Below are 9,498 nucleotides of genomic sequence, written 5' to 3'. Positions count from 1 at the left end.
TTTGGAGAGGCTGTCCCCGTGTTTCAGTGCAGCAAAGGAGATGGACAAGACCGGCTCCTTAAATCTCCCCCGCACGCCCGAGCGTCTGACGTCATCAGGTGTGCGCGGACACAATAGGGCGTTTGTGCGCATGTGCCAGTGCAGACTGGATCCACACAGCCTACAAACCCCAAGATCCTTAGTGGTGATAAAGCGTCAATTGATGCGGATCCTTGACGACATAGAGCGCCGCCCATCAGAACACCAAAAAAGGTGTTTCGGGTCTCCGAAAGGAAGAGCCCCGACAAAATAAGGGGGAGAGGGCACACAAGGGCAGTCGCAGATGAAAAATCAATGGCAACAGTGATGCGCAAGAACAGCAAACAGGCATTCAAAACTGAAGCCCTTGGGTGTCCATACGGCTGAACAAAAACGCCCCTAATGGTCACAGCATGAATAACAGGGAAAAGTAGATGAATTATCTTGAACTGGAGTCCTTGTAAATTGGCAGGAAAAGGTAGCTTCTGCAATTGATAGGGGCACAAGAGCCCTAAAACTATGCAGAGGATGAAAATTGAATCATCACCTCTATCAGGGATGGCAGGGCAGCATAAGGTCCTCATACAGGCGAAAGCAAAAACCCAGAAAAAAGACAATTCATTTCTTGAGAGACATATTCAATAATTTTTTCTCATAAGTTGGAAAACACTTATTTTTTTATACCACATACAAGTAGCTAATTAAACAATCAAGTTAATTTCTAGAACATATGAGAAGATCATCATAATAGCCCCATAAATACAAAAGGATAGCAAAAGGGAAGACAATACAAGAGATAGCAGAAAATGGGGGAAGGGAACAGGGGAAACATATTACAAGGGAACAAATATTAATGTTATACCAGGGTAGGGAGCAACAAATACACATGTCCGATAAATCCCTGATGGATAATGGGAAGTGGAGAAAGTTACAGCAAGGACATATGCACAATTCGCAACTAGATGAATCAAAACACCAATACTCAGAGGAATGATTTATAACTGATGTATTCGTTAAGGCCCGGGTATCGGGTAGCATTTAGTTGTTGGATCCATTTAGTTTCAAGTTGTAAAAGTGTACGATCCCTGGATCATCCTCCCACTCCAACACTCCCGATGATAGAGCCGCAGCAATGAGTCCTTCTTCTGATTTGGAAATCATTAATTTGTCATCTACTATCCTAAATAGACATGAAGCCGATGTTCTCAAGTTAGGTTTAACCTTTTGTCCCCTGGCTAGTGGTGACAAATTTCAAATGATTAAAGACATACATTTATTTGCTCGAAAAACTAATGTCTAAGGTTTTGGACGACAAACCTTCAACAGATTCTTACCCTGTGCCATTTGAACAATTAAAATTATTCCAAGCGATTGAAGATTTGATAGAACTGTGGGAGGAGGGCCACACTTACGATGATGTTCCTGTAACCTCATCCTTATTGGGCATATGTGCCCCAGAGGTGACCATCCCCCATCATACAAACCTAAATCGCAAAGTTTTCCTTTACTAAAAAAAATGCCAGTATTTGGTCTTGAGCAAACTACCAAAGAAATTGACAAACTTGACTTTTCGTGTGAGAGATCAATGGATAATCTTTCATACAATCAAAGATTGGCATTGAAAACTCTAAGGGACAATCATCTAATTACTATCAAACCATCAGATAAAGGTGGAAACGTTGTGGTCATGAACACTCATGACTATGAATTGATGTGTTTGAAAATTAAAAAAAACAAAGAATGGCACCAACCCATTTCCCAATCTATTGTTCTCAACTTTAATGCGGAATACTACTCTCTTATTATGAGGGCCTATCAAAGGGGTCTAATTAATTAAGATACATGGAACTACCTAAACGTGCAAGAACCCAAGAGACCGACTATGTATGCCCTCCCAAAGGTGCATAAATCAATGACTAACCCACCGGGTAGACCCATTGTATCCGGATGTCAAAGTGTTACGGAGAATGCAAGTGCCATGGTGGATAAGTATGTGACCTCTCTGACTTCCTACACCAAGGATACAATCGATCTACTACAAATAATTGAAGGTACTTGTATCCCTCCTAACACTTGGCTAGTTGCCATTGATATTGAAAGCCTTTATAATGCGATTCCTCATGACCGAAGAATCGAGGTTGTGGGCAACATTTTGAAAGACAGGGGTAGTTCGGCCCATTCATATAACACTTTTATTTTGGACCTTTTGAAATTCATTCTGACTCGCAATGTTTTTTTGTTTGGACTCTCCCACTACCTCCAGGTGCAGGGGGTTGCGATGGGGACCAAGTGTGCCCCATCGTATGCCAACCTGTACCTGGGGGGGTGGGAGAAGGAATTATTTTCAGGAGACGACATATCGATGCACCTGTCCCATGTCATGGTACAGGTACATCGATGATGTCCTACTTCTATGGTCTGGCAGTAGGGCTGAATTAACGCAGTTTATGACAGTCCTGGCTGACAACTCATACAATCTAAAATTCACCATGGAATGTAGTCAGGAATGCATTAATTTTTTGGACTTGAAGATCTCTGTTGACCAGGATGGCCTTATCTACTCTTCTCTATATCGCAAACCATCCTCTGGTAATACCATCCTTCACACATCTAGTGGTCACCCCTATTCCCTCGTTAAAAGTATCCCATATAGCCAATATGTAAGATTAAAAAAAAAGATTAAAAAGAAACTGTGCTCAGAATGCAGACTATGAAATAGCTGCTAAAAATCTGTATCACCGTCTCAGGGACAAAGGATATAGCCATAAAATTTTTAAGAAAGCCTATAATAGAGCTGCACAACAAGATCGCCAGGAATTGGTCTTTTCCACAAAGACTAAAACCACCCTACAACCCATTCGGGTTGTTACACGATACTCCCAACATCACCTACAATTTAGAGGCATCCTGGACCAGTTTTGGCCTCTGCTATTAGCAGATGGCACGGTTGTTAAGTATATCAAAGAACGTACAGACATTACATATCGACGCGCCCCCTCTTTAAAGCGGGGGTTCACCCTTAGAGGGCACTTTTCCCCCTTAGATTCCTGCTTGTTATTGCTAGGGGAATCGGCTATTTATTTTAAAATATGTGCAGTACTTACCCGTTTACGAGACGCATCCTCTCCGTCGCTTCCGGGTATGGGCTTCGGGAATGGGCGTTCCTTCTTGATTGACAGGTTTCCGAGAGGCTTCCGACGGTCGCATCCATCGCGTCACGATTTTCCGAAAGAAGCCGAACGTCGGTGCGCAGGCGCAGTATAGAGCCGCGCCGACGTTCGGCTTCTTTCGGCTACGAGTGACGCGATGGATGCGACCGTCGGAAGCCTCTCGGAAGGCTGTCACTCAAGAAGGAACGCCGGCTCCCGAAGACCCATACCCGGAAGCGACGGAAGAAGATGCAGCTCGAAAACGGGTAAGTACTGCACATATTTTAATATAAATAGCCGATTCCCCTAGACCGAACGAGCAGGAAGCTAAGGGGAGATTTTTTTTTTTTTTTTAAATGGGTGAACTCCCGCTTTAAGGGACAAATTGGTTTAGAGCCATTATAATCCTCTTGGTAATAAATTGGAATTAACCACAGGTACTTTCTCTTGCAAAAAATGCAACATTTGTCAATTTATCCTGAATGGCCCTATGATTCTTCTTCCCAATGGTCACACACACTCTATTCGATATAGGGTGTCGTGCCAAACCATTGGAGTGGTATATCTAACCAAATGTCTTTGCGGCTGTTTTTACGTAGGCAAGACAAAAAGACCCTTTTACAAACGCATCAAGGACCATGTTGGCCCGATCCGCAAGTGACTTATGACCACTGCCATAAACCGTCATGTGGGACGGGAGCACAACTTTGATGCCGATATGATCAAGTTCACTGTGCTTGAACATGTACCCATACATGCGAGAGGCAGCGGCATTGATCGTACACTTTTACAACTCGAAACTAAATGGATCCAACAACTAAATGCTACCCAATACCCGGGCCTTAACGTATACATCAGTTATAAATCAGGAACCTGAGTATTGGTGTTTTGATTCATCTAGTTGCGAATTGTGCATATGTCCTCGCTGTAACTTTCTCCACTTCCCATTATCCATCAGGGATTTATCGGACATGTGTATTTGTTGCTCCCTACCCTGGTATAACATTAATATTTGTTCCCTTGTAATATGTTTCCCCTGTTCCCTTCCCCCGTTTTCTGCTATCCCTTGTATTGTCTTCCCTTTCGCTATCCTTTTGTATTTATGGGGCTATTATGATGATCTTCTCATATGTTCTAGAAATTAACTTGATTGTTTAATTAGCTATTTGTATGTGGTATAAAAAAAGAAGTGTTTTCCAACTTATGAGAAAAAATCTTTTTTCTGGGTTTTTGCTTTCGCCTGCCATCCCTGATAGAGGTGATGATTCAATTTTCATCCTCTGCATAGTTTTAGGGCTGTTGTGCCCCTATCAATTGCAGTAGCTACCTTTTCCTGCCAATTTACAAGGACTCCAGTTCAAGATAAAGCATAAATGGAACATCTCTATATGATTCACGTAAGTTGCCAACACCCCTGGTAAACAGGAAAAAGTGGAGGGACCCCCTAAATGGGGCTTTAAAGGCAACAAAGGTATACAGTAATCACAGTAATCCAAAAAATAGATAATTTAATATTCAAAAATGGAAATTGTACACATATATCACATAGAATTATTTAAAAACAATACATGGTTAGGTGTCATTGAAAAGCAAGGTCCATGAAGACATACACGGCCCTACGCGTTTCGGATTACCCTTCATCAGGGGCCGAAGTATATGTAGTCAACGAGTATAAGAACCACTTTTCTAAAAAACAAAGAAAGCATATATGTTGCAAGTGTTACAAAATGGAAAAATGGCAATAAATACATCAAACGGTGCAGATAAAAACACACACATACCAATCACAGCGTTTAATCAACCCTGCACACCCCAGAGAAAGGACATCACTATCAGGATGCAGAAATACTCCTCTGGATGAAATTAAGAGGAAGGAAGCCGGCGGTGCAGAATCACATATAGCAAGACCTCAGGCCCATATAGTCACAAAGTAACATATGATAATGTAAAAACCTGTCCATAAAAAATAGGGACAGGATAAATATACATGTAATGAAATACCTAACCATATGTAGAAAAATATGTCAAAAAATAATAATTAAATAACTGCATACCTGAGGTTAGCAGAAAAGTGTCATATTAAATTTGGCCAGAGGTGTCAGTAGAGAGCTAGCAGAGCTCCAATCTGTGAATACAATGGATGGCAATAGAAACAGGCATTAGATAAGGAAGGAGGGAACCAATGCAAAAAGTGATAAATAAAAGGATCCAGAGTAAGGGAGTACTTACAAGAGACAAGCGCTCAGTGTAGCCACCAGACATGTCACTAGTACCTCTGCCGTCCAGCAATGTCTGACATTGTTTGGACGGCTAGAGGTTTATATAGGGAAGTAAGGGGGCGGGCCTAGATACGGCGGGCGTGGTCGAAGAGACCAGGCGAGCCATAATAGGCCGGTAGTGTGGAAGTGGGCAGTAGTAAACAGACAGCATGGGGAAAAGACTGAGAAGGCCTGTCAGGTGACAGTCAGTCACCTGACACGGAAAGGAGAGTGGGACAGGAAGTAAATGGGAGTAGGCTAATGTAAAGGGAAGGGGCGGTGCAGAGACAAAGACTGCTGAGAAGGTGTCAGCAGTGAAGGTTAAACTGGGAAATGATTATTGGTTGTAAAAAACGGCAAAAAAAAAAAAAAAAAAAAAAAGGGCTGCTGGGAAGGACACCAGACATAAAATATATAATGGGAAAATGATAAGGCCATTTAAATAAGGAGGGGACATAGTTCAATGTATACCAGGCCAAGGACACAAACGAGGTAAAGGTATTAAAGTAGTAAGTATATGGACAAAGGGCCAAAAGGAGATCCAGGGACATGCAAGAAAGCCAGGGGTATAAGGAAAGAAACCCCTGCAGTTTACAAATCCCTGTTATGGGCGCAGGTATAGACCCTAGGTCAAACGACACATAAAAGGCGCAAAGGGACCAGGTCTGGGGAAGCCGTCCCTCAAAAGGGGGACGGCTTACGTGCGCCCAGCTATATATAGTGAAACAAACACCGCACGGACAACAATTCTGAGCCTGTGGGAAGTCCCTAAAAAGGGGAATGCGCAGGGGATACAGGGACATAATAATGATTACATAAATCATCAATGTTTACACAACGATGAAAACAAAGAAGTCAATTGGACAAGAAACATGAAATACAAAAGGCAAACAGAAAAAGGCAAAAATACCAAACAACACAGTATCGTATCAATCTTTCTCGCACCCCCCAGATGAAAAGCCCTCCAAAAAGGGCCTAAAACTGATCTGCTCGTTAAGACCAGGAGGGTGATTGGCCTCTAGCTCAGCGATCCAACGGGTTTCGAGCTGTAAGAGGATTTTGTTCCAATCCCCCCCTCTGGGGTTAGGATGGACTCTATCAAGGATCAAAAATTTGACCCCCAGAAAGTGTCCATCGTATTCGGTCAAAATATGACGCCCAAGGGGTAAATCAGGATTGGCCGTACGCATGGCATGCAGGTGACGGGATGCCCGTTTATGGAAGGGTAGTTTGGTCTTACCCACATAAAACCTCTTGCAATGGCAAGTTAGCAAATACACTACACCAAAGGTTTTGCAATTGGCGTAGTGTCTGGGTTTATGGAGTTGGCCATTGGGTAGAACAATTTGCCGATCGGAGTTAATATAACGGCAAATGGAGCATCCTCCACAAGTGAAGGTGCCTTTCCTCTTGCATGGGTCACACCTAAAGGTGCCTTTAAACTCACTGGTCACAAGGTGGTCCCTGAGTGACTGAGCTCGGCGATATGTAATCGCAGGTTCTGACCGAACACGATGGACACTTTCTGGGGGTCAAATTTTTGATCCTTGATAGAGTCCATCCTAACCCCAGAGGGGGGGATTGGAACAAAATCCTCTTACAGCTCGAAACCCGTTGGATCGCTGAGCTAGAGGCCAATCACCCTCCTGGTCTTAACGAGCAGATCAGTTTTAGGCCCTTTTTGGAGGGCTTTTCATCTGGGGGGTGCGAGAAAGATTGATACGATACTGTGTTGTTTGGTATTTTTGCCTTTTTCTGTTTGCCTTTTGTATTTCATGTTTCTTGTCCAATTGACTTCTTTGTTTTCATCGTTGTGTAAACATTGATGATTTATGTAATCATTATTATGTCCCTGTATCCCCTGCGCATTCCCCTTTTTAGGGACTTCCCACAGGCTCAGAATTGTTGTCCGTGCGGTGTTTGTTTCACTATATATAGCTGGGCGCACGTAAGCCGTCCCCCTTTTGAGGGACGGCTTCCCCAGACCTGGTCCCTTCGCGTCTTTTAGGTGTCGTTTGACCTAGGGTCTATACCTGCGCCGATAACAGGGATTTGTAAACTGCAGGGGTTTCATTCCTTATACCCCTGGCTTTCTTGCATGTCCCTGGATCTCCTTTTGGCCCTTTGTCCATATACTTACTACTTTAATACCTTTACCTCGTTTGTGTCCTTGGCCTGGTATACATTGAACTATGTCCCCTCCTTATTTAAATGGCCTTATAATTTTCCCATTATATATTTTATGTCTGGTGTCCTTCCCAGCAGCCCTTTTTTTTTTTTTTTTTGCCGTTTTTTACAACCAATAATCATTTCCCAGTTTAACCTTCACTGCTGACACCTTCTCAGCAGTCTTTGTCTCTGCACCGCCCCTTCCCTTTACATTAGCCTACTCCCATTTACTTCCTGTCCCACTCTCCTTTCCGTGTCAGGTGACTGACTGTCACCTGACAGGCCTTCTCAGTCTTTTCCCCATGCTGTCTGTTTACTACTGCCCACTTCCACACTACCGGCCTATTGTGGCTCGCCTGGTCTCTTTGACCACGCCCGCCGTATCTAGGCCCGCCCCCTTACTTCCCTATATAAACCTCTAGCCGTCCAAACAATGTCAGACATTGCTGGACGGCAGAGGTACTAGTGACATGTCTGGTGGCTACACTGAGCGCTTGTCTCTTGTAAGTACTCCCTTACTCTGGATCCTTTTATTTATCACTTTTTGCATTGGTTCCCTCCTTCCTTATCTAATGCCTGTTTCTATTGCCATCCATTGTATTCACAGATTGGAGCTCTGCTAGCTCTCTACTGACACCTCTGGCCAAATTTAATATGACACTTTTCTGCTAACCTCAGGTATGCAGTTATTTAATTATTATTTTTTGACATATTTTTCTACATATGGTTAGGTATTTCATTACATGTATATTTATCCTGTCCCTTTTTTTTATGGACAGGTTTTTACATTATCATATGTTACTTTGTGACTATATGGGCCTGAGGTCTTGCTATATGTGATTCTGCACCGCCGGCTTCCTTCCTCTTAATTTCATCCAGAGGAGTATTTCTGCGTCCTGATAGTGGTGTCCTTTCTCTGGGGTGTGCAGGGTTGATTAAACGCTGTGATTGGTATGTGTGTGTTTTTATCTGCACCATTTGATGTATTTATTGCCATTTTTCCATTTTGTAACACTTGCAACATATATGCTTTCTTTGTTTTTTAGAAAAGTGGTTCTTATACTCGTTGACTACATATACTTCGGCCCCTGATGAAGGGTAATCCGAAACGCGTAGGGCCGTGTATGTCTTCATGGACCTTGCTTTTCAATGACACCTAACCATGTATTGTTTTTAAATAATTCTATGTGATATATGTGTACAATTTCCATTTTTGAATATTAAATTATCTATTTTTTGGATTACTGTGATTACTGTATACCTTTGTTGCCTTTAAAGCCCCATTTAGGGGGTCCCTCCACTTTTTCCAGTTCAAGATAAGTCATCTACTTTTCCCTGTTATTCATGCTGTTACCATTAGGGGCGTTTTTGTTCAGCCGTATGGACAGCCAAGGGCTTCAGTTTTGAATGCCCATTTGCTGTTCTTGTTCATCACTGTCACCATTGATTTTTCATCTGTGACTGCCCTTGTGTGCCCTCTCCCCCTTCTTTTGTCGGGGCTCTTCCTTTCGGAGCCCCAAAACACCTTTTTTGGTGTTCTGATGGGCGGCGCTCTATGCCGTCAAGGATCCGCGTCAATTGACGCTTTACAACCGCTAAGGATCTTGGGGTTTGTAGGCTGTGTGGATCCAGTCTGCACTGGCACATGCGCACGAATGCCCTATTGTGTCCGCACACGCCCGATGACGTCAGATGCTCGGGCGTGCCGGGGGAGGGTTAAGGAGCCGGTCTTGTCCATCTCCTTTGCTGCACTGAAATACGGGGACAGCCTCTCCGCTTAGCAGACCGGATCAGCTCAGCAACTGGACTGGAACTAGGACAAACTGGAATCGTTCAGCTGGACTGGAACTAGGACAACTGGAATCTTTCAGCAGACTGGAGCTGACTGGATCAGCACAGAAGGT

General features: G+C 43.3%; 2 long non-coding RNA genes across 2 annotated transcripts; one reads left to right on the top strand and one right to left on the bottom strand.

Moving 5' to 3' along the window:
• Positions 1-4,655: 4,655 nt before the first annotated feature.
• Positions 4,656-4,992, bottom strand: LOC120942666. Its single transcript, XR_005750231.1, has 2 exons — positions 4,949-4,992; positions 4,656-4,853 (listed from the first exon to the last, which is right to left on the bottom strand). It is a non-coding gene; the product is annotated as an uncharacterized LOC120942666 (long non-coding RNA).
• Positions 4,993-7,977: 2,985 nt separating this feature from the next.
• LOC120942665 lies at positions 7,978-8,838 on the top strand. Its single transcript, XR_005750230.1, has 3 exons — positions 7,978-8,272; positions 8,374-8,545; positions 8,641-8,838. It is a non-coding gene; the product is annotated as an uncharacterized LOC120942665 (long non-coding RNA).
• Positions 8,839-9,498: the final 660 nt, after the last annotated feature.

This window comes from Rana temporaria, chromosome 6, assembly GCF_905171775.1.
Source record: "Rana temporaria chromosome 6, aRanTem1.1, whole genome shotgun sequence".
In the NCBI taxonomy this organism is placed as follows: Eukaryota; Metazoa; Chordata; class Amphibia; order Anura; family Ranidae; genus Rana; species Rana temporaria.
This window is presented reverse-complemented; position numbering and strand designations above follow the sequence as displayed.